The following is a 22,573-nucleotide window of genomic DNA, read 5'->3' on the forward strand; positions in this document are numbered from 1 at the left end:
AGCATAGATGATGTCATGGGGATGGGACCCTCATGCTGGGATTAGTGTCCATATAAGAAGAGATGCCAGGAAGCTCTCTGCCCTTCTCTCTGCCACATGAAGACCTGGCAAGAAGGCAGCCCTCCACAAGCCGGGAAGACCACCATCACCAGACCCAACTACTCACAGCCTCCAAAACTCTAAGAAATAAACATCTGTTGTTGAAGACACCCAGTCTGTGTATTTTGTTATGGCAGCCCAAGCAGACTGAGACACAGCCCACCTCTACCTGAGCCCAACAGAATGTGGCCCTGACTCAGCCACGCACATTCGTGATCCCAGGCAAATCACACACCTCTCCTGGGTCTGGATTTCCACTTTCTATAATCTCTTGGGCCAGGAGTTCCCATCTTGGGTGCCCCCAACCTTAAGCGTTGATGAAGACATTGTGAAAGCTATTATAAAGTCTTTATAGCTATTCCAAAAAAATGCCTATTTACCTTGAAGTTACATATGTCTTTAATTGATGCAATGGAAAAAATAATTCATTTTGAAAAAATAAGTTCGGTTTTCTGGTAGACAACATCTTCCAAATAGAAAGGTGTATGGTAATGCTAGGTGCTGTAACAAACCCCCAGATAAAAGTGGCTTAGCACAATAGATGTTTGTCACTCCATCATGTAAAGTCCAAACCAATGTTCCCGTTTAACTAACAGGCAGATCTCCTCCTGGTGGGAATTCTATCTCGTGGTCTTCCAGGACCTCAAATTCTTCTGCATTTCACTGGAAAATAGGGAAAGAAGAGAGAATCTTGGAAGGGAGATTTTCCTGGGCCATTGGCTAGACTCAGCCACATTACCACAGCTAACTGCAAGGGAGGCTAGGAAACAGAAAGTCCAGCTGTACTTCCAGGGGATAAAAAAGAGGAAACTGGCTTGATGAGCCACTGATTGGTCTCTGCCAGACAAGGCAAAAGAGGTCACACATAAAACAGTGCATTCATGTGAGGCATTTGAACAAAACATGGAGGTGTTGCCGTGGGTGGGGTGTTTTCTGTGATGTACTGTCAGTCTGTGATTTGGGGCTCATGTTTCACCTCCCAAATGATGGGAAAGGATGGTATTAAAATAATAGCATCTGCAAAAGCCAGCTATGCCATCCGTATGGCACCAGTACCCTCAAAAACGCCTCACAATGCAACCCACCAACAGCAAATGCACCCACATCTCCTACTTCAGGCAGCCAGACCCAGCCTGTGGCATGAGCTTTGATGTCTGCCTAAGCGAGGTGCTGGAGAGGCTGTGTCCAGGTGGTCACTGCCACTAGGCCCCCAGTGGGTCCCAGGCGCCATCATCATGCTCTGCGGCCAGGCCAGCTCCCCCTCTTTGAGATCCTGGGTCGCCGGCCTGGGAGCTGGGAACATGGAGACCTCTAAAACATCTCTGCTTTCCAGGGGTCTACGCCCAGGGGAGGGTGATGCCAGAGCCTGTGTGGTCTCAGCCCCGGCAGGTCCCTTCGCCTGGGAGCCTGCGTGCCCTCATCTCCTGGACTGTCTCCTGCCTGTCCCTCCCCTCCCTCACCCCACTGGTGATCTGCAGCTTCAGGCCAAGTTTGCTGCAGCTCCGCAGGGATCCTGTGTTCTTCCCTCCACATCTCTGCAGGTGCCGTTTCCCCACCCCAAGCACCTGTCCCATGTCCCCTCCTCATTTGGCCCCGACTCCTACCTATGCCTCCTGTGTTAACACAACTCAGGGCTCCTCGCTACTCACTGCCTTGAGTCATAATCCCCGGTGACTCCTCTGCCCCTCTCCCACTGAGCCTTAAGCCCACCTCTCCCCATCTCACCACCTCCTTTGGCCAGAATCCCAGCTGGGGTGGCTCTGCGGGCTGAGTCACACACCCCACCCAAGGTTCACTAGCACACCAGCAAGAAGCCTTGGAGGCTGCAGAGACAGGGGGTGAGGGAACCAGGACCCAGGAAAGGCTGCGGCCACAGGCTGGCATTTAGGCAATTACTGTCTGTTAACTGAATATGCACCAAGAGACAGGGCCATTTAGAGCTGGAGAATGAGAAGATTCCTGATCATGGCTAAAGGATGCAGAGGTTTCTTTCCAGGGTGATAAGTTCTAAAATTGATTGGGGTGGTGGTTGTACATATCTGTGAATATACTAAAAGCCATTGAATTGGACACTTAGAATGGATGAATTGCATGGCATTCAAATTACATCTCCCTAAAGCTGTTAAAAAGCAGGGTTGAAGGGTGCAATCCCATGCCCCATGGTAGAAGGCAGGATGGAAGGCTTTATGTCCCTCAAAGGACTTTGAGACAATTCACTAAGGTCATAAAAGTAAAGTGCTTGGCACAGCACCAGCTTGTTGTACATTCTTAATAAACAGTAGAAAATGAATGAGAAGAAAGTGATGGCCACCATCCCAGCATAGCACTGGAGCCGATGCCCGGCCAGTGTCGAGGGTTCTTCTGCCCTGTGTGGAGGAAGCCCGTGGGTGCCTGGCTTCCCGGGAGGCAGGGGCCCCTTCCTAGAGGACACGGAGGTTTGGGTAGGGATGCAGCCCCGCACCATTTCTGCAGGGCAGTGCGAAGCCCTCCTCCACAGATAAGCCGCCAGCCTCTTCACCAGGTTCTCAACAGCCAGACTGGAGATCTCTGGCTTGCAGGCTGCGGCTCCTGGCTGTCAGGAGGAATGAGTCCAGGGATGATTAATGAGAGAGAAGGAAATGTAATCATGCATGCCGGCCCACCAAGCAGCATAAATCTCTCCGGAGATTGTGGAGAGAATGGGTTCCTCCCTCGCCAGGCCTTGAGAAAGGGCATCCTCGAGGTTCCGCAGAGTCTGGGGAACCCCCACAGGCCTTGAATCAAAGATCACCTGCACAGACCAGATGGGGGCTGAGTTTGCAGGAACCCGCTGCTGAGGACAAGCTCCTTGCCCTTGGAGGCAGCCTGCATCGGTCACTCGCTGGGAAGCCAGGCTTGGCTGCAGATGGGGCAACGGATAAAGGCAGCAGGCATAGGCCCAGGTTCGAATCCAGCCTCTGCCACTCACTAGCTCTGAGACCTAGGGTGAGTTTCTCCATTCTCTTGGCTCCTCCTTGTCTGTGAAATGGGAATAAAGGATTTCTACAGGGCATCGTGTGAGGGCTGAGTTGCTAGGGGCACAGTTCTCAGAAGCAGGGTGGGCAGCAAGCAGGCCCTGCAGGAGCTGCTGTCCTGCTCATCTTCTCTGCCACACAGTAGCTCTGCATCCTCTCAATCAATCACCAAAACACCTCGAGAAACAGGATTTACTGATCCCATCATACAGCTGGGAACACAGAGGCCGCATGCATTGCGTGACTCCTCCAACCTTCCACAGCGAGCAGCGCCAGCCCCTCACCGAGCTGTCTGACCCAGGGTCTCCGTGACTTTTAAAAGTTTGTTCCCAGCCTCCCACAGGGCACTGGCATGGCCATTTGTCAGCACTACCTCCAGACCCCGGGCGGCAGGAACAAATGTCAGCCTCCCACCCGCCAGCTGTCTTTGCAGCGCGCAGCGTCCGAGGGGCCTCAGATCTATTTCTGAAGGGGGTGCGTTCGCCTTTGTTCCTCTTCCCGGCCAATCTAAGTTCCCTGTCCTTCTTCATCCGAATTATGAAAAGCCTTTCGGCCCTGGGATCTGCGCAGACTTTGGACTCCTCGGAGGTCAGAAACCTGAGCTGGGCACTAAGAAGACACCGACTGTTGCTGAGAAGGGAGGGACCTTAATGGTTTTAGCAGATGCCACAAGGAGGGAGGGCCCAGGGCAGCCCCAACTGCCCACCCGCAGATAACCCCTGCCCGTCTCTCTCCACGGATATGGCAGAAAGTCCGAGTTCTGGGGAGGCTGGTAAATACTTAGGTGTCAGCGCCTGCAGGGCTCCAGCCTCTTGCCTCAGAGAAGGCATTTAAAGTTCTTACAAGAAACTTTTTGCTGAACCACCAGGAAACCGTGCTTGGGTGCTGATGGCACTGAGGACTGTGGCTTCTATAGGGGGTTCTAGAATCTCAGGGCTGCGAAACTCCATCGGGGTTAGTGCGTCACCTGGCCCCAGGACTGAGCAACTCCATCCAGGGGTAGGTGGACAGGGGTGAAGCTGTGGGCACCAAGCACCCAGGCCCGGCTCCAGGCTGGGACACTCACTGTCCACAGATATGCCCTTTGCTCACTTCTGAGACACCTGGGGAGGCAAGACAAGAGGTTTTATTTGCACAAAGGGGGCCTGTTTATTATTCATGAGAACAACTCTGTTTAGAAGACAGGATGCAGTTTTTGTTTTCTTTTTAAGGTCAGTCACCTCGCTAAAAATTCAAGATACAAAAAGGTATCTCCCTCTCACCTGTTCCCATAGCCACCTTCTCAGGGGTGCCTATATTTTCAGATGTTTTAGGCCTGTAAGCATATAATTACATGCATATAAGTAGGTAAGTGCATATCCTTACACACATGTAAGTATATACATGCATACATATACATACACAGTCGTGCACCACCTAAACACAGAGACACATTCTGAGAAATGCATCACTACGTGATTTTGTCACTCTGTTAACATCTTAGAGGGCACTTACACACACCTAGATGGTACAGCCTGTTACACACCTAGGCTGTATGGTAGAGTCTATTGCTCCAAGGCTACAAACCTGTACAGCATGTTATACACTGAATACTGTAGGCAACTGTAACACAATGGTAAGTATTTGTGTATCTAAACAACAAAAAGGACAATAAAAATATGGCATGATCATCTTTTGAGACCACCATTGTATATGCAGTCCACCGTTGGCTGAAACGTTGTTATGCAGTGCATGACTGTATACACACACACACACACAAACACACACACAAGCATGTATGTATGTACACACACACTATCCGCACTGCCTTGCACCTTGCTGTTTTCAGTCGTCTCTTTTGGTGATAAGTAGATGTTGGCATCTAAAGAGCTCTGATTCCTTTTCATGGCTGTCTACTACTCCCTCGAACAGCCTGTTCATCATCTATGTATTTAGCTGGTCCCCTGCAGACAGGCCCTTCATTATAAATATTACTTTTCCCATGGAATGGGAACATGTTTTGCCAGGGGGATACTGCTTATGGGGGAACAGGGAGGGGTTGGTGAGAATTTGGGGTCTAGAGATTGAGTTAGCATCCTGACCTCTTGTCCATTAGCTGTGTAGCCTGTGCCACCCTCAGCCACCCCCACCTGTCCACCAGGCAATAAGCAAGACACAGAGACCTTCATGAATAGAACACATGTGTTTAGGGCAGAAGAGTTGAGCTATTCCATCCTGAGCTCTGAAAGCAGCCTCACCTGGGCTCACATTCCCGCCCAACTTCTTACAAACCAGGTGGCCTTCGGCAGACACCTTTCCTTTGAGCCACAGTTGGGGCATAATTATGACAGCCCCTGCCCAGGTTTATTTTATGATTAAATGAGATTCACCAGCATTTGTCCAGCCACTTGACATCAGCTGGCATCAGTGTGTGCTCAATTCATTTTTGCATTTGCTGTTGTCATCATCATTGGGGTGGCAGTGGCCCTCCTGACACACCGTACCCTTCTGCACAGATGTTCCCCACAATGCAGTTGTTCCAAACACACAGCACTATTGGGGCTCAGAGACTCAGCACAGCTGGTGGGGATTACCACTTCATCCACCCCCGCAGGTGCTCTGGAGGCCACTTCCTTTCCTGCAGTCCCCACGTGTGTCTTTGAATACTGGAACACACACGATTCCTCTTTGCTGGGGGAATCCTGCCTGGAGGCAGGGGATTGAACCAAATGACCTTTTGACCTCTTGTCCAACCCTAGCCCCAGGATTCAAGATCAGCCGGAGCGCACGTGGGCCAATGAAATTAGCCACTCCTTCCGGAAAGGTGAGTGGATTCGGCATTCTGCGGCTCCCAGGGGCTGTCTTAGATAAGACTTACTCCAGGCTCTTTTTTTCCCCCAGGACTTGTGGAAATTTCTGGGTCTGTTTGACATCAACTCCTGTCCTCCCAGTCCCACCACTGGCCTTCCACTGACCTTTGGAGACCGGGGAGAGAAAACGTCATTTTTCCCCTAACCCATTGAACTCTCTGAAAGGACAAAGTGACAGAGGCCAGCACAGCCTCTCCAGAAAGGCCTCCCGGCACCACCGTTGCTGTGACTTAGAAAACGCACCCACACCCAGCCGAGGCCAAGAGACACTGGCCGCCCCTTACACTGAAAATGAAGTAAAACCTCCTGAGAGGCTTCTCCAGAGAGGCTCGGAAGAGGAGCAGGAAGGCAGGAGGATGCCGATAGGACACGGGGGAAGAGGAGGAAACCACCCGCCGGGTCTAGACGCATTATCTAGCCCCGTTCGGGCACCAGCTCCACACTCATCCATCGTCCCCCGGAATGGACTTCCTGCCTCGGGACCGCGCCAATGACCTCACCCCCTTGCTATCTCGGCGGTCCCGCTGCTGCCCGCTCTGGGCTCTCAGGAATTAGGGGGCCAGATAACAAGTCTAGACAGCTCAGAAGTTTGAAATGGATTATTCTCGTGGGGGAGGAGGATGGCTAGCAACAAGCTCTAGGGACTCAAATGCCAAATCCCTGGACTGCATTCAGATTCCAAGTGGGAGTCCAGGCGTTCACGTTCTTCCTCCGTGGCCCCACCGCCCTGAGGCTGGCAGTGAGGACAGCAGCTGCCACGAAGCCGCCAGGGTCTGGCTGCCCTAGCCCAGGCAATGGGCACTCCACTCCCTCCTCCCTTCGTCGGCTTCAGGTGAGCTTCCGGGGCCACCTCTGCAGAGCTGGACAGAGCTCTCCAGGCCAAGAAGGTGACGGTGCCTCTCCACCCTCGAGGCGTTCAGCCCTAGGGGCAGGAGTGAGCGACACAATAAATGGAAGGAAGTCCAACGGGGAGCAGAGCTCCTCCCAAGAGATGACGGGGCTGAGTGCTCGCCCAAACATCAAGTGTTTGCCATGAAACTCTCCTCAGTGCCCCCTCTGCCCCTTCTCCCACCCTGTTATGAATCCATTGTATTCCCAAAAAATTCTTATGTTGCCATCCGAACTGCCGGTGCCTCCGAATGTGACCTTATTTGGAAATAGGGCCCTAGAAGATGTAATCAGTTGAGCTGAAGTCGTGCTGAGGTAGGACTGGCCTCTAACCCGCTATGATGGTGTCCTTATAAAAAGGCCCCCTCACAGACAGGCAGGCCACAAATGCCCAGGAGCCACTGTCGTCACAAGCAGCCCTGGGCCAGGGACGGTGAAGCCCTGCAACATAAAACCCTGCTTGCCTGCAAACTCCAAGGAGGCCAGACAGTCTCCCAGGGCTCCCCAGAGGGTGGAGCCCCAGTTGCCCACCACGGTCAGCTGATCCACAGTCCACCCTGCATTGGCTTCGTCCCTTCCCCAGGTCCCTTCCCAACTTCCCTCCACTTCCTGAGATCACCTCCCAAAAACTGCCTGCACTCACACCCCTGCTCTGGTTTGGGTGGAGGGGAGGCAGCTTTCCATGAACACAGGCCGGGAAGAGGAGACACAGTCTTGGCTGCACATGGAAGGGATAACCCTGCATGCAGTCACAGGTTTGTATAGAATACCTGTCCCCAAACTAAAACCAACCTGATGGGTGTCGGAAATGCTAGTTCTCTCTACATCCATTCCCTCTCTTAAGTGATCATATTAATTATAACCAGGTGCATGACTGCCTTTCCCCAAGACTCACCACCCCACCCTTCATTCTTAGTGGAGACCTAAGGTCCCATTTAGGTGTGACTCCACGTCTAGATTCTGGGATGTAAACAACGGTGATGCCCAACTCGCAACTTGTGGTCTTAAAGGGAAGACATATACCTGCACGCCCCCCCTTCCCTCCATCATACTGTCTAAAATGCAGGCGTGATGGAAGCGGGTATGACTATTCCCCCTCCTCCTTCTCCTCCTCTTCTTCCTCCTCCCCTTCCTCCCCCTACCCTTTCTCCCCCTCCTCTTCTTCATCCCTCTCCTCCTCTTCCTCCTCCCCCTCCCCTTCCTCCCCCTTCTCCTCCTCCTCCCTGTCTTCCTCCTCTTCCTCTTCCTTCATTTTTTTCTCCTCATGCTCTTTTCCTCCTCCTTGTCTCACACTAAGGAAGCGGGAGGTTTAAAAGCATTATGCAGAGTCTTACCTTAATCTTTCTCCATCAGAGCCAACACTGAAGCTTCTGACCCTAGCATCCCTTTCATTTATCTTAGAGAGCCCAAGATAGGGTTTATTTCCATTAATCCAAAAATAACAAAGTGGAAGAAATACATGTTGTTAAGGAATTCAGGTGAACCCAGGAAGCGTTGGGAAAGTGGACTCCTTCCAGGAAAGGCCAGGGGGAGAGAAGCAGCTTGTTCTGATCAAATCTGGAAAAAAGCTGCTTTCCAGGGGCGAGGTGGCCTGACACATGGCGGGCGGGTCACCGGGAGCCCCATTTGAGGGAATTTCCTAGAATGACAATGCGCAGGAACAATGGGTGACTCAGGTCTTTAATTGCCAGAAATTATCTTGATTTCATGGCAATGTTGAAGTGTTTAGAAAGCCTGTGTTACATAAAGATAAACCCGTGTGAAGACCAGGGCTGACGAGCAGCCAAAAGCAGTCAGGAATGTGTGCTCCACGCCGGCTCCTGCAGACTTAACATTTTTCAGGCACTGAGCAGCTGGAATCGTCTGTATCTGAGAGACTGGGAAGACGTCTGTTGTGAGCCCGGCTCAGCTTTTTGGCTTTTTGGCCGCAGGAGGCCGGCTCGGTGGCTGCCCCTGGTGCCCGCTGATCCGTGCGCAGCATCAGGCTGGGGGAGCGTGAGCGGCTCGCTGGAAATGACCCTGCCTGGGGACGAAAGCGTGGGCTCAGGGCCAGAGCCGGGTTGGAATACTCCTGCTCCTTGCCAGCTCTGGGGACTTAGGTCAGCGAGCCCCTCTGAGCACATCTGGTGCACCTCTGAAATGAAGCTGATGTCGGCTCTTTTATTTGGCACCTGAGGGTTTGGGGCAATATCGGGAGAATACATTTCCCATCGGCTCTCCTCCTCCTCCCTTTCCCTTTGAGAGACGTGAAAAGAAGCACTTGGGTGACACGGGCCTGGGGCACACAGAAATAGGTGTGGAAGCCTGAGGTGTGGTGTGAGTGAGGTGTGGTGTGAGGTGTGGTGTGAGAGTGAGGTGAGGCCTGTGAGGTGCGAGGTGGATGTAAGGGTGAAGGGTGAGAGTCAAGTGTGATGTGTGAGGTGTGAGTGTGAGATGTGTGTGTGAGGTATGGTGTGTGAGATGTGAGCACAATGGGTGTGTAAGGTGTGTGGGTTGGAGTGAGATGTGAGTGTGAGGTGTGTTTGTGTCATTGTGAGGTGTGAGGTGAGGTGTGAGGTGAGATGTGAGTGTGAGGTTGAGTGTGAGATATATGAGTGTGAGATGTACGTGAGGTGTGACCGTGTGAGGTGTGAGTGTGAGGTGTGTGAATGTGAAGTGGGAGGTGGTGTGAGATGTGTGTGAGGTGTGACTGATTGCAAGGTGTGAGGTGGTTTGAGATGTGTGTGTGAGGTTGTGTGAGTGTGAGATATGTGTGTGTGAGGTGTGAGTGTGAATTGGAGTGTGAGATGTGTGAGCTGTGTGAGTGTGAGGTGTGATGTGAGCATGAGATGTGTGTGAGGAGTGACTGAGTGTGACGTTTGAGTGTGAAGTGTGTGAGTGTAAAGTGTGAGGTGAAGTGTGAGATGTGTGTGAGGTGTGACTGAGTGTAAGGTGTGAGGCGAGGTGTGAGATATGTGTGTGAGGTGGTGTGAGTGTGAGGTGTGAGTGTGAGATGTGTGAGTGTAAAGTGTGAGGTGAAGTGTGAGATGTGTGTGAGGTGTGACTGAGTGTAAGGTGTGAGGTGAGGTGTGAGACTGTGTGAGGTGGTGTGAGTGTGAGGTGTGAGTGTGAGAAAGTGTGGGGTGGCTGTGTGAGTTGGTAGAAGTACCTCTGGACAGGAAGTCAGGAGCCCTGGATAAGTGGCAACACTTGGAAGGAAAATCAAGTCAAGGTTTTCACAGGGAGATCGTGTGAAGTAAGAACATGTTTTGGTTTTGGTACCTACCTACATGTGCACTAAGAGCATAAAAATATGGACAGAAGGAAACACCCCAACTTCTGAATGGAGGTTTCCTTTAGGGCTAGAAAGATGGGGAAGAAGGGAAGGAGGGAAATGGGATAGAGTAGGAGCCTGTCGCTGTATTTAAGATTTTAAGTAGACAAAACGGAGCATGGGTTAATTCCGAGAGCTGGCAGAGCCAGACGCCAATAAACATGAGAAAGTGGCCATCACTATCAGCCATCAGGAAATACAAATTAAAGCCACACTGCAACCCCTCTTCACACCTTCCAGGCTGGCAAAAGCGAGCAGCAGTCACCCAGCACCGAGGAGGGGGTGGAGCGGATGAAGCTCCCGGATGCTGTCTGTGGGGGTCGCGTGGTGCCACCACCTTGGAAAAGTGTTCAGTAGTGCCTTACACAGCAGAGCACATGCACACCCTGTCACCCAGCAACTCCACACTAGCTGCATGCCCCACATCACGGGTGCATACGTTCATCAGAAGACGTCTACAAGAAGGTTCACAACAGCACTATTCAGAATAGTTAAAACCCAGGAACCGCCTTATGCCCTTTGATGTTGAGATCAGCTCAGCAATTGTGGTCTCTTCTCACAGTAACACAATAGAGCGATGAGAACGAGCAGAGCACACAGCTCCACACTGCTGAGGATGGCTGTCAGATAGGGCGATACGGGAGGGATTCCTGCTGCTGGATTCCATTACTATGGAGTTTTATCAAGTTTAACCACAGGCACCACCAATCTCTTCAGTTAGAGATCAGGGTAATGACCAGCCTTAGGCAGCAGGGACTAAAGGGGCCAAAGGGCTTCTGGGGTTCAGTGGTCATGTTCTTTTGTTTTTGTTTTGAGACACGGTCTTGCTGTGTTGCCCAGGCTGGAGTCCAGTGGTGCAATCATGGCTCACTGAAGCCTCAAGCTCCTGAGATCTGGCGATCCTCCCACCTCAGCCTCCCAAGTACAGGGGACCACAGGCACACACCACCACACCCAGCTAATTTATTTCATTTTATTTTATATTATTTTATTTTTTGTAGAGATGGGGCTCTCACTATGTTTCCCAGGCTGATCTCAAACTCCTGGACTCAAGCCATCCTCCTACCTCACCCTCCCAAAGTGCTGGGATTATAGGCATGAGCCACCACCCCTAACCTTATATTCTGTTCATCTCTCTGGGTGCTGGTGAGCCGGGTGTGGTCATTTTGTGAAAATTCCTCAGCCCACGTCCTTAGGATTTGTGCACTCTTCAGACTATATCTTATACTTTAATAAAAACTTTACTTCGAAAGCTATCTTTAAAAATCTGGATGGGGGATATGCTGTTATCTATCGTTATTTTCCAGATCTTTGGTATATTTCATGATTTAAAAAATAGATACAAAGATATACAACGATAGGAGATGCAAGGATTGAAGCCATTTACTGAAAACAGTTTAGGGGCAGGCACGGAGTGGGGCCACTTCCCGGGGATTAGCTCATGAATCCCCTCGTCAACCCTTGAACATGCACCCGAGACCACAGCCCTGAAGCACAAGGCAAGGCAGCTGCCCACGGCCGCAGGGCTTGGTACGTGGGGTCTGGATCCAGGCAAGCCTCTCTGAACACTCTGCCCTAGCTCAGGGTGGGCTGCCAGCCACACGCTCAGACAAGTTCTCCCAGAAAAAGGACAACAAGAATGGCAGCTGCTTCCAGCTCCAATGCCCTCAGCCCATGCACTGGGAAGTCAGGGAGAGTTCACCAGGTCAGCATTCCAGGGCCATGGAAGAGTTTCGGTTACAGTGCAAGGACTCGGGAGTTCTGACGGCCGTCACTGGCTGATTTGTTCTGGGTCACAAGGCTATCAGAGGCTGCTCCAAGTCAGGGGAATAAGGAAGCCGGTGGTTTATGTGGGTGCCTGGGAGCAAAGACAGGAAATGGCAGAGATTTGCTCCTCAGAGCAACCACAAAGCTCAGAGCGGGGGTGCACCGTCCACACTGAGTCACCTCCTGCCCTTTGGACGGGCACCCAGTGAGTGAGATGCGAACTCAGCAGGCGTGTGATAGAAGCGCGTGCTCAATCTAATCCACGCGCCGCCAAGGCCATTTTCAAGACGAAAACATCTTTGAGACATGAGGCACTCTCAGCCCCTTCCCAGCCCCAGGATCTCCCAGGGGGGTACGTCTCTGAACACCAGATCCCAGGCAAGGTTCCTGCACAAAACACAGCCTCACCCCCCTCAACCACACACACAAAGGATCCACACAGGGTCTCATAAGTTCAGGGCAGGCTGCTGACAACAGACGTCTCAGGAAGTGACATTGAACAAAGGATTTTGTTTCAGGAAGCTCCCGCCCCCCGCCTCCTTCTCACCAACTTTATTGAGATGTCACTCACAGGCCACACAATTTACCCACTTAAAGTGTACAACTCAAGGGGTTTTAGCGTATTCACAGAGTGGTGCAGCCATCACCACGTTTAGAACCATTTTAGCCAATTTTGGAACATTTTCATGGCTCTGAAAAGAAACCCAACACCTCTTAGCGATCACCACCCCCCCTCCCCAACTTCTCCCTTTCCCCCAGGGCTGGAAACATCTAATCTACTTTATGTCTTCATGGATTTGCTTGTTTTGGACATTTTCTATAAACGGACCCATTTAATACATCTGGCCTCTCTCACCTCGCGTCCTGTTTTCAAGGTTCATCCTTGTTGTAGCTTGTGTCAGAGCTTCATTCCTTTCCATGGCCGAATAGTATTCTGTTGTGTGGACAGATGACATTTTGCATACCCACTTATCGCTTGCAAGCATTTGGGTTTTTTGTATTTTGGGCTACTATAAATCACTCTGCTATGAGCACCTGTACAAGATCCTTGTGTGGATGAATGTCTGCAATTCTCCTGGATATTTGGCGTAAGCTATGCGGTCTGCAGAGCAAGAACCATAAGGCAGGCCCTCGAGGATGCCACCCTCAGCTGCATGCAGTGGAAGCCAGGGAGAAAGGCGTGGTGCTCTGACGAAATCCCAGTGCACATCACACAGTGAGGCCTTGTGGATACTTGCTGAAGAAATGATGCAGTGAATGAATGTATCTGGGCACTTGGCTATATCAGATGCTTGAATTTTAGGCGTTAGCGTGTGCTGACCCTGTCTCCTTTCGTCAGCCTCTGCGGGACAAAGTTGGCCTAGGGAACTTTCCCCATGCTATTCTAAGAGGTGCTTGATGTGGGGGGCAGTGTGTGTCTGCCTTTGGGGCATCTTAAACAGTCTAACCATATGGGACCAGAGGTAGAGAGGAAACGTGTGGAGAACTTCTTTCTGAGAAGAACAAGAGCAGGCCTAACCCTGTGGCCGCTCGCCTTCATGGCGATCAGAGCACAGACTCTGTGCTCTGGACATGGACATGATGTGGGCTCAAGTCCCAGCTCCACCTCTTACTAGCGCACGACCATGGGTTAGCTACTTGGCATCTCCCAGCCTTGGTTCCCCTCTGCATGTCAGGGACCACAGTGCCTTACTATTTACAAGTATAGGCTGGTGTCTGTGAGGCTCCTGCAAAGGTCTGTTGTGGAGTCAGCACTCGGGAACCAGCAGTGCTGCAAAGTGAACTGGCCACAGCACGTAGACCTGCGCCCAGGAGGAATGGAGTGCATTGCTCAGGGTGCATTTGGCTGCAAGTAAGGAATAGAAAAGAAAGAGGTTGGGCCGCAACCAATGGTGACCGCCATGGGAGCCAAGTAATGGTGTGTATGGATGCTTTATTTAGGAAACTATTTCTCCTTATTTTAAGGAGCTTTGCTGATTCTCTGGATACCAAGTAGCATCTCGGCTTAAAAGGATTTGATGAATCTAATGAATTGAGTATGGAAAGAGAACCTCTAACATGGGTTTGTCTTGACCTCTCTGGAATAGATGTTCCTAGGAGAGTTCTGAAATGTTACACAGCAGGTGTCACAGCCCCTGGACCAGGCTAACTGGAGAGGTTTTGTTCACCCGGGAAGCAGAATTTTTGCCATGCACATATGAGATCTTGCCCAAGCACATGTGGTCTGGCAGTCTTTCCTTCACATTTTTCTTGGGTAGATTTCTTTTTTCTGGCTCAACCTCCAAAAGTCTCCTCCCAAGCCCTACAGGAAACTGTGAACTGTAACTTCTGCAAGCATAAAGTCCCCCCTCTTTCTTTTTCACCCCTGTGCTCTTTAGAGCATGCTGTACAGTTCAGAAATAAACTAGGAGAAATACTAAGTCCATCTGTGTTGCATTCGGGACTGTGTTTTGCATGGGATACAAACCATTTACTCCACAATGATCTCATCTGTTGCCATAAACCTTAATAGTAGAGGTACCAAAAGTGTTCCTCCAACCATAGCGTTTTGGTGGCAGAGACAGGACAATTATCAAGTTATGTTCAGAATTGTCCTCATGGTCACAAGGTAGCTGCTGCTGCTCAAGACATCACATTATTACTTCCCAATATTCAAAGCAGTAAAGACGAGGAGGGAGGAGAGGGAATATCTCTTCTTATTTGTATTTATATGCTTCTAAACACACAAATACATTTTCTTCTAAGTTTTTGGTCTTGCCTTTCACATTAAACTGGTATTTATTTTTGTGTACAGTGTGACATAGGAATCCCATTTCATGCTTTAACATAGAGTGTTTAAATGACACAACTGAATTTGTTTATCTTCTGTGGATTTTGCTTTGAAACTAGAGCTGTTTACTTGTTAATCATCTCCCAAGCTAGTTTTGAGATCAGGGTACTTGTCCTGTGTTTCAGATATTTTCAGATGTTCTCAGAAAGGGGATGGGGCGGGGGACAAATGTGCCGCCCAGCAATATTCCAGAAATTGACTTGTCTGAGAATTCATGGAAGAATACACACATGTTGGCATTAGCGATATTTTCCACATCTAGGACCTCAGCTGCCGATAAAGTTACGAAGTAGACCGAGCTGCTGTCTCCATCCCTCACTGTATGCAGGAGAGAGCCAAGGCTTTCAGGGTGGCTCTGGCAGGCGGCTCTGGAGTGGAGGGCTTCCTCCACCTTCCATGGAACCCTGAAGGCTCTTGTTCAAAGTTCAGATGGCCACTCCTCCCCAGGGTCACAGATGCCTGACCACTTCCTCACCAAGGATGTCCCCCATACAGAAGGCAGACCCGTGGTTCTGGGGGACTCAGGCTGGGCTCTCCACCCATTTCCATCCACTTCGTGGCACATCCTCCTGACACTGATGATAGTGCTCCTTCCTCTTTAGCACCTGAAGGCATCAGAGGCATCAGTGTGGCTCCGCAGCCCCATTTGGATTGATTCACGCTGGATGTGCAAGGCTCAGATTTCACTGATTCCTGGAGACAAGCTCATGTTCCAGGAGAAGACTCACTTTATAGCAGGCCAGGGTATGGGCAGGCAAGAGCCTTGTCACTTTTTGGACACATTCCGTCACTTATCATTTGTGCCTTCAAAGCACCGTATTTGGGAGCCAGATATTTTTCATAAATAAATGAGGTCAAAAGCTGATAAAAATCAATGCATCTGAAACAACGCACGGTTCCTGGTTCAGCTTTCCGGCGGATACCTTGTGGCCCGGCGGGTCCCTTTGAAATGTTCACAACAACAGAAAGGCTTGTTTTTCCATCCAAAGCAAATGGAAATACTCGCAGTAGGGCAGAAACAAATATTGTCTGGAGCCTGGAGCCTCTCAGACAACCAAGCCGTCTGTGGGCATCAAGGATGTTCACAACTTTGCTGAGACCATCTGTGAGAGGAGGGTCTTCACGTCACACGGAAAGACAGGAGACTGTCTTGAGGTGGAACAGTTTGTAAGAAAGAACTCAGAGTGTGAACAGAGTGGTTTCTGGAGCCAGATGAAGCTGGGTTGGAATCCTGGTGCAACTGCTTGCTAGTTACCTTGTTTCTCAGTGCCTCAGTTTACCTGTCTGACAGACAGGATATTGGTCGTTACTTTACAGGGGTTGGGAGGGCTAAGTGACTTAAATCACATAGTTAAGTCCTAACTTAGTGGTAGTTCTCCAAATTGTTAATATTTCCATGTCAGAAATTAATGAAATGTAAGTCCTTGTCAAATAGCTCATTTTTATCCTGTACCGTCACATCCAGCATTGTTTTGTCTTATACTTGTTGTTGTTTCATGTCATTTTTAGAACGAGCAGGTGTTAGCTGAGTTAGGCCCTGTGGATGAGTCTCTCCTCTCCACCTAGGGGCAGGGGCCATGCCTGGTACTCCTTCTGTGCCCACACTGGATTTTTATTAGGAATAATAGTTCATACTCACCAAGCCTGGAGGAGCACTCACACATACCAGGTGAGGCTCTGAGGCTTCCCACGCACTAGTCAGTCATTTAATCCTCACAATAACTCCATGTCACGGGGGAGGGCACTGTGATCATCCCCATTTTACAGATTGAAATTGAAGCTCAGAATGGTGGATTCACCTCCCCAGCACCATTCAGCTTGTATGCGGCAGGACCAGGGTCCATCCAAGACAGCCTGCCCCTCTCTGTCCAGTCATGTTTTATCTATCAGCAGAGGTGTGAAAAGGGGTCAAGGGTCAGAGGTCATATCTGGAACAGTCATGTTTGGGTGAAGTCAGGAGATAAATATAAATCAAAGGTGTTAGAATGTAACATTGTGCAGCTACCAGAGAAAACAGCTTGGCAGTTCCTCAAAAGATGAAACCCAGAGTTAGTGTATGACCCAGCAATTCCACTCCTGAGTGTGTACCCAAGAGAACTGAAAGCAAGTGTTTAAACAAAGACATGTATACACATGTTCATAACAGCCTTATTTGCAATAGTCAAAAGGTAGAAACAGCCCAAAAGTCCATTAACAGATGAATGCATAAACACAAAATATGGTCTATCCACACAATTGACTATTAATCAGTCTTAAAAAGGAATGAAGTTCTTACACATGCTGCAATATGGGTGAACCTTGAACACGTCATTCTAAGTCAAAGAAGGCTGATATGAAACATCACATATTGTATGATTCCATTTATATGAAATATCCAGAATAGGTAAATTCATAGAGGCAGAAAATGGCTTAGTGGTTTTTAGGGCTGAAGAGAGAGGAATGAGAAGAGATTGCTAATGGGTATGGGATTTCCTTTGGGGGTGACAAAAATATTTTGAAACTAGATAGAGGTGATGGTTGTACAACATATTGAATGCACTAAATGCCACTGAGTTGTTCACTTTAAGATAATTAATCTTTCTCAGACAAAGCCAGTCTGAAAAGAATGGAAGAAGTCCCTACTTCTTCTAATGTGGGGACATCAACTCAAGGCAACAAGAAACATAAAAAACCAAGGAGACATAACAGCACTGAAAGAACACAATAAGCTCCTGATAGAATACCCCAAAGAAATGGAGAAATGGAAATATATGAATTACCTGACAAAAAACTAAAAATAATTGTTTTAAGAAGGCTTAGTGAACTTCGAGAAAATACCGAAAAACAATTCAGTGAAATCAGGAAAACCGTAAATAACTAAAATGATTAACTTTATAGTATGTACCTTTCATGTCAATAAAAAATGAAAAACGTGAGATATAAGAAGAGATTGGTGCTAACCAATCTTTGCTAACAACCACGTCCGTGCCAGTGTAGCCAGGTTCTAACCACTTTCTGAATCTAAATCCATGGCACTGGATTCAGAGAGAACGTTCTGTTCACTGGGAATGGAAGTCTTGCCCATATCTACCTCGAGGCTGAGAGCATCCTCATCCAGCCTCTATGGGCCTCAACAAATATTCTTATGAGAAAGGCGTCATCTTGCATGTGCTCTCTTGTGGGGACATGACAACATCAAGGCAAATAGGCATTCATGTGGGAAGTCCTCAAATTCTCTGGTCTGAACTGCTTCTCTCTGTGTGTGTACACGTATCAATCAATGAAAGAGAGGAGAGTCCTGAGTATATGAAAAGGCAAAGTCCATGCTCAGCAAGGACCCAACAAGCAAGGTCAACTCAGGAGCAGAGCCAGAATCAAGATGTCTTGGTAGAGCGAAGTGAAAGCCCCAAACTTGCTCTTGCCGGATGTTGACTCTCTGACACATGGCCATGGACCACAAAGCCATCACCCAAAGATGCAGCGAAGGGCAAATGACTGCAAGCCTGTGCAAACAGTGCAATTTATTCATTCACTCATGCACGCAACCAGTATTAACTGAGCACCTATTACATGCTGGTGGGAAAACTTAATGAACAAAGAATCCAGTTCATGCCCTCGTAGAATTTATATCCTACACAAGATAATGACTAAAGTTGTGGCAAGTGGACTGGGGAAGAAGTAGCAAGTGCCATATTCAATTTCAGGAACCCCTGACCTTGCCAGTGAATCAGGGAATGCTTCCTGAAGGAAGTAATGTTAACTAGGAAAATAAGGGAAAGAAAGAGCGCCCCAGGAAGAGACAACAGTGTGTGTCAAGCCCCAGGTAAGAGGGAGCACAGTGAGTCTGAGGGATGGAAATCGTCCATGTCCAGAGAGTAAGGGCCAGTTCAGGTGATGACAGCAATAGGTAATACTGCTAAACGTTCACTACCTGCCATGCGCAGCACTTAGCCCCTTACCTCAGTGCAATCTTTCAACCCTCATGGCAGTCTTTGAGATGGGCCCTACAGTCATTCCCATTTTCCAGGTGAGGCTGCTGAAGCACAGAGAGATTCATGAATTTGCCCCGGGTCCCTCACTAGGGAGTGTGGGGCAGGAATGTGCCCAATGATCTTCAGAGCTGGTGCTCTTGAGTGGCACCTGCTTACACAGGGGACTTGGACAGGGGCCAGGCCACAGTCTTGAAAGTCATGGCAGCAGGAACTTTGCCTTTTGTCTTAAGACCATAGAGAAGTTACTGAGGTGGTGCCTTGGGCAGGGCTGCATTGCAAAAGGAACATTGTCGGGGAGAATGAGAGACCAGGCGGCAAGACCACTAAGATGGGGTCACTGGGTGGGAGACAGTGCCTCTCCCTTCAGGGTGCTAGCACTCTGGTAGATGGGAAACCATGGGGGTTCCTAAAACTGACCACCCCAGGTAAAGCTTCTTCCCAGAAGCAGTTTCCCAGCCATCGTATTGATCTTCATCTCTCTCCAAAGAGCAGAATTACCATGTCACTCCGTGGGTGGTTCCAGGGCAGTGCTACCCAACCTTGGCTGCTGGTCAAAATCACCCAGGGAGCTTTAAAAATAGGAGTGCTGGGCTCTACCCAGGAGAGGACAATGTAGTGGGTCTTGGGTGGGACTCAGGCACTGGCATTTTTAAGAGTTCCCCAAATGATGCCAATGGGCTACCAGGAGCCAGAGAAGTCAGGGTTCCCAGCCAGACCTCATTCTTGTCAGGCAGCCTCAGAGGCTCTTCCGGACTAGAAGATGACTCTTCCCTCAAACCAAAGGAATTCAAGGGCCCAGGAAGGACGTCCACGGCCTGCACAGACGTGGTGAGAGTTTGGCATGGGCCTTTCTGGAAATTCTTTTTATCCTCCCTGATCCCCCATCATTTTCTCGAGGCAAAAATAAATACCGACATCCCCACTTGTGTCAAAGTGAAGGGTGTGTATGCCCACTGTGTGAAAAGTTATGCCCTGAAGCTGAGTAATACAACCAAACAAAACCTCGCTGTCAGTGAGTGTATGTGTCCAATATTTCAAGCAAAACTGTTTAAAGCTATTTTTGTAACGTAACGCTAAGTGGATAATGGAAGGCTATGGCGAGGCCCAGGGAATGAATGCATTTTTGTTTGCAGTTTGAAAATCAATAGCAGACTTGGAAATCCGATGTGCACTCATGCATGAGACAATCCATGTCATTGAAGTGAGGCTGGCCCACAGCCTTGTGAGGGGGGCGAGCAGCCCAGGGAGCAGGACAGACCCTCCAGCTGCAGCAGGCCCACTCCTGCGTTGGGAAGAGTAGTTGGCCCTCACTGCCAATCCTTGCAAACAACCAATTCCACACCAATGCTGCATGGATCTAAGCATTTTCTGAATCTACATCCGTGCATGGAGGCACTGAGTTCAGACAGAACATTCAGTTCAATGGGAATGAAGGTCTTGCCCATATCTACCTGGAGGCTGGGAGCCTCCTCACCCAGCCTCTACAGGCCCCAACAAATGTTCTCATGAGAAAGAAAGACGTCATCTCACGTGTGCTGTCTTATGACGAAATGGCAACATCAAGGCAAACAAGCATTCATGTAGGAGGTTCTCAAATTCTCTGGCCTGAATTGTTGATTCTTCCAAGTTGAGGGGACTCTACCCTGGGTCCACATCTGCCTTTTAGTGGCTGCATGAGTCCACTTGGGTTGGGTGTGGAATTCCACATGGAAGTCAACTTTCTGTGAGGAATTCCCATTAGCTTTATCAGATTCTCCCAGGAACACTTCAGCCCAAAAGCTGGAGGCTGACCCACCCTCCCACTCTGGCCTACCCAGTCTGTCCAGCTTCCAGAAGCTACCAAGTCATTGTACTCTTCTGGCTTTTAAACGTATATTCTTATTATAGAAGTGATGCATTCTCCTTATAGAAAGAGGAGAAAGTCAAGGTAATGCTATGACATCTAGCCTTCCTGACCTCTGATGCTAAAACTCAATTATGACGGTGCTGCCTCCAGCCCCACGACTCTCACCATGCCGGGAAAAAGTGCAGATTCCTAAGTCCTCTCTGAAGTCCTTGCACTTGACCCTAACGGCAATGGAAGCAGGAAACCTTTATTGAGCCACTACGATAATCCAGCATTATCTCAGTAGATGCTATTATAATCCTATTTCACAGATGAGGAAAGTGAGGCTCAGAGAAGTTAAGTCACTTTGCCCGTCATAACCAGCCTCAATCTACATTTTCTTGGTCGCCCCTGTGTCTCCCTGCCAGGTCCTCTCATGCCCTGAGCTTTTTGCACACACTCTTCTTCACCTCCCATGGATGCCGTTCCCACATTTCCCTTGTGCAACACTTACTCTTCAGGGTCCAGAGCAAACGCCACCTCTTAGGTTATATCTCCCTGGTTACCGCCAGGCCATTCCTCGTACCTACACTGGGGGACATGTGCTTGATCTTGAACTCACTTGAGCACTGTTTCTGCTCTGTAGACTCTGCCCTTCTAGAGTGTAGGGCCATGGGTGCCCATGGCCCAGGTCCACACCCCTCACCCAGCACTGGGAATCTAATTGCTGCTCAATAAAATCCCATGATAACCAACTGAGTGTTTCCAAATTGGCTCTCTGATATCATCTAGATACGACCTCTCAACTGCCCATAAAATGAAATGAAACCCATAGGACAAAATTTGACCATGAATTTATTCTCATTCTGCATCCAGCCTTTTGAGTAATAGTAATAATAATAGCCCATGTTTACTGACTCTTGTTTTGGCTGGGTGTCCCCCAAAGCAAACCTACAGACAAGGGATTTAGGGACCTGGGCACAAGTGAATTACTTTGGAGGTAAATTTAGAAAGTACGAGGAGGGGAATGGGGAAATGAGGCCCAGAGGTGAGAAAGCCAACCATGAATGGGTGGCAGGGGGGTGACTGGACTCTGGGCTGTTGGGACCCTCTATAGAGGCCTGTGGAAGACACCTCAGAATTATCTTCCCAAGAAACACACACAGGGGTGTTTCCCAGCTACTTCATCCCTCCTCGGAGGGCTGCTCTCAGGACACTGATTCGCTGCACAGCCCAAGGATGTTCTTTCAGCCTAGAAAGTTCTCTGGTGGAGAGAGGCAAGTGCTCAAAGAAGGAAGCTGTGAGTGGGCTCAGGAATGATCCACCAAAGAATGCGGCCTCTGGGGAGGCTGAGGGAGAATCTGGCCACCCCAGGTTTGCCACAAATGTTTTTGTCTGTGCCAGGAACACTGCCAGGGACTTTGCACTCATCTCCTGTTCTGATTTTACCTTAACCCTCCCAAGAGGCGGTGTCTATTGCCCACCAGTCTTATCACCATTTTAAATAGGAGAAACTGAGATTCAGGGAAGCGAGTTTGCCGGTGGTCATTCTGAGCAGCTGGAAAGTGAGACCTTGCAACCCATTTATCTGTCTGATTCCAAATCCCAGAACCTAACCGTGATGTGGGGGCCCCCAGAAAAGCAAGCCCGAGGAAAGGGTCTGGATGCCACCCCGTGGGGGCCATGTCGGGAAGGTGGTAGCCGCAGAGGAAAAGCTGAATCACTGCACCTGAAATTCTGCTGATCTGACCCATCTGCACACTTTTAGGAAAAACAAGCCACTCTCTTTGATCAATGTCCAGGGCCACGATGGGCTCAGGTTCAAAAACAACACATCCCTAAAGTGTGGAAGCCCTTTGGGTTCTGGGAAAGTGGGAGAATGGATTTGTTCTTCCTGAAGTTTATTCAAGGTTTCCTCCTCACTGGGTTGCCCAAGCCTCCTTGGGAGAGGCAGCAGACCCCTCAGCCACACCAACACGGCAGGGCTCAGGGCAAGGATGGACAGCGCCAGCCCCGTCAGCACATGGCGGGATGCAGA

Source organism: Symphalangus syndactylus, chromosome 11 (genome assembly GCF_028878055.3).
Source record: "Symphalangus syndactylus isolate Jambi chromosome 11, NHGRI_mSymSyn1-v2.1_pri, whole genome shotgun sequence".
NCBI lineage: Eukaryota > Metazoa > Chordata > Mammalia > Primates > Hylobatidae > Symphalangus > Symphalangus syndactylus.